General features: G+C 44.9%; 1 pseudogene; it reads left to right on the forward strand.

The window, feature by feature from the left end:
- The first annotated feature begins 211 nt into the window (after positions 1-211).
- Positions 212-2,309, forward strand: LOC138498572 (DDB1- and CUL4-associated factor 7-like; annotated as a pseudogene).
- The last annotated feature ends 1,153 nt before the right edge of the window (positions 2,310-3,462 follow it).

The following is a 3,462-nucleotide window of genomic DNA, read 5'->3' on the forward strand; positions in this document are numbered from 1 at the left end:
TATATTACAGGGTCTGTGGTAGCGGCCCTGTAGATATGATGAAGTTGCTCAACCCTTAGAAAGAGCACTTTTTTTGTATGTGGAACTGCCACCCGACCTCGCAGTGCGAGTGTGCCAATGCGTGACAGGAAGCTCTCCAGAAGACTCCGTTCATAAAGGCCTTACCGTGGTAGTCTCTCCCAGATAAAGGAGTTTTTTCTTCAGTTTCACTATGTCGCTTCACGGGAAACGGAAGGAGATCTACAAGTAGGAGGCGCCTTGGACCGTCTATGCCATTGTGAACAGGGAGAAATGGGAAAAAGGAAGGGGGAACGAATGCCGTGAGAGCACCACAGTAATAAAGGGAGACAGCCTGGGAGCCAGCGAGATGGGGAAAAACAATGCCGCCTTCCCGGGCTGACCACAGCGTTACATGGAGCCGAGTCGCGTGGAGCCGAATTGTTGGAAGAGACAAACAGTAATGACCTGGCAGTTCCCGCTCCAGTTCCCGCTGCCCTGGTTCACAATTGTTCCTTTCCCGACCCACAAACAAAAACGAGTGACAGGGAACTGTCGCGTGAAACCGCGAGTCCTTTTTTCAACCAGCATGAATACACGGCAAAGCGTTACCATTCTCTACACGCTCCCGTGTCCAGTTCGGCTGTGAACCACATGGCTTCTGTCGCTAACAAACAGAATAGCACAACAGACGCTGCCAGAGTAATGAACATTTCACAGCCCCAATTTCACATGGGTTACTCACCTTCCTTGTTGGAAGACAATACTCTGGAAGGATTAGTTGTATCAGCTTGCATGGAGGCAAAGGTATCCTGCGAGTTAACGGCTTTGACGGGAGAGGCTGGATGGCGAACTTTGTGCAAAGAGAAAGGGGCGGGGCTTGGGGGTATATTTATAGAAAAAAAAGCACAAAGCAGCCCTGATTGGTCCAACCAACCCCAACCCCTATATAAGAGTAAAACTAATGACGGACTGTGTGTGTCTTTCTGAATCTCTTGCAGATCACTGGAAGAGAGATAGAGAGAACTGCACCTGATACGCTCTGGGCATACGAGGACTAGGTGTCATTTTTTCACTGTTCATCCGTATCACAGAAGAAGGAAGAAGGCTATTTGAGAACTTTGAGCCATCATTTTTCTTATTTTGGTGAACCTGAATAAAGGCTGTTTTGCGTTCCTTTAAGTCATCGGCTGTCTGCCTCATCCTTTTTACAGCCATGAACTGGAGCGTTCGGCCCGATAAGCACTTCCGCCTAGCACTAGCATCTTTGTCGAGGAATACAATAAGAGGGTGCAGCTTGTTGGTCTCGATGAGGAGAGTTCTGAATTCATCTGCAGGAACACCTTTGACCATCTATATCTCACCACAAACCTTATGTGGATTCCTGACACTAAAGGAGTGTATCCAGATCTTTTAGCAATGAGTGGAGATTACCTCTGTGTATGGCGAGTGTGTGAAACTGAGACAATGACTGGAGTGCTTACTTATCAACAACAAAAACTCAGATGTTTGTGCTCCTTTGACCTCCTTTGACTGGAATGAAGTTGTCCCAAATCTTCTTGGCACATCTAGTATTGACACAACGTACACAATCTGGGGGCTAGAAACTGGGCAGGTGTTGGGGAGAGTTAACCTGGTTTCCAGTCATGTGAAGATACAGCTTATTGCCCATGACAAAGAGGTGTATGACATTGCATTTAGTCGTGCAGGTGGGGGACGGGACATGTTTGCATCTGTTGGTGCAGATGTCTCTGTCCGCATGTTTGACCTCAGGCACCTTGAACATAGCACTATTATATATGAAGATCCTCAACATCACTCAATGCTTCGACTTTTCTGGAATAAACAAGACCCAAACTATCTTGCTACAATGGCCATGGATGGAATGGAGGTGGTAATTGTGTATGTTCGAGTTCCCTGCACTCCAGTTACAAGATTAAACAACCACAGAGTGTGTGTCAATGGGACTGCTTGGGCTCCACATTCTTCTTGTCACATCTGTACAGCAGCGGATGATCATCAGGCCCTCATATGGGATATTCAGCAGATGCCATGTGCTATTGACGACCCAATACTAGCCTACACAGCAGAAGGAGAAATTAACAATGTGCAGTGGGCCTCTACCCAGCCTGATTGGATTGCCATCTGCTACAATAACTGTCTGGAGATCTTGAGAGTGTGACATGAATGAACCAGGCTGCAGCTATGTGCTGACTGTCCTAGTTAGTCTCTCAACTGACATCACTCCCTAAACCTGCCTCAAGTTCCCTTTTGAACAACAAAACTGATTCAAAGGGCCGGTCTCATCATTTGATCTGAAACTGTACTGGATATTCAATGTGGAGTACACGACTCGGCAGATTCAGTGAAACATGGAATTTCTTTTTGACCTGGAGAACAAACCTCTTGCTCACACTCCCTTTTAACCTTTTAACTCTTACAATTAAAATGTTTTATTAAAATAAAAAAAGATAGAGCACTTTTTGTGGGCGGCGTATAACTTTGCCCCCCGCCCAGACTAATCCTCACAAAACTTTGTAAAAAAAAGTATATGGCTCCCTCGGATTGATTCTGCAAAGGTTGGTGAGGTTTCATCTGGGGGGTTCAAAGTTGTAGGGGGGGTACCAAAATGTGTGGGCTTCCTCATAGACACAATGGGAATATAATTCTCATGCATTCACCCCAAAGTGCTAAACCGATTTTTACCAAATCTGCGGCAGGAGTGGTGCCTTGGTCCCGAAAGCATGGTTTTGTAAATTTGGTGTAAATCTGTCCTGTTGTTTTTATTTTAAAATGGCCAAAAATTAGGATAAAAAAAACTTAGTGATATCTGGGTTTGGTCTGTGGACTAACTCCTCTATTCGCTCTGCACACGAGCCTCTGGGCTAATCAGGGGATGACGTGATGTTCGTGGACACCGGATACACCCGCTGATTGGATGGTGAAAAACTTGAGGTGTGTCTAAACTTTTGAAATGGCCTCCATGTTCAATTCACGGACAACAGCCTTTGTCCACGGATAGCATGGTGGGGAAAAAGTCTGGTAAACACATTTTGAGTTATTTGGTGGCCAAAAGAGGACCTTGAAAGGGTGGTGGAGTGCAATGGGGGATTGGAATGAAGATGATATGGGGCTGCTTTTATAGGTGGAAAAAAGGTATGCAGTTGCTGCGCTGTCCGCACTCAATTCTGATGTCTGCGTTGGTTAAGTGGGAGTTTTATTAAGAACTTGTTATATGGTTTAATTATATTGTGGTGGTTGTGGCCTATGACCACAACCATGATAGCAATATGTTTATAGAAATTATAGGTACTTGAGGGGGAGTAGAAAGTATGTGGTATTTATTATTGTAGTACTATTGAGGATTGTGCTTATGGAATATGTATTTGTTTACACTTGGTACGGTTACTTAGTTGTGAAGCTGGAATCTCTGGTTCATTTTCTGTGGAAAAAAAACAGTATAAT

This window comes from Ambystoma mexicanum, chromosome 5q, assembly GCF_040938575.1.
Source record: "Ambystoma mexicanum isolate Mex_15411 chromosome 5q, UKY_AmexF1_1, whole genome shotgun sequence".
NCBI classification, from domain to species: Eukaryota; Metazoa; Chordata; class Amphibia; order Caudata; family Ambystomatidae; genus Ambystoma; species Ambystoma mexicanum.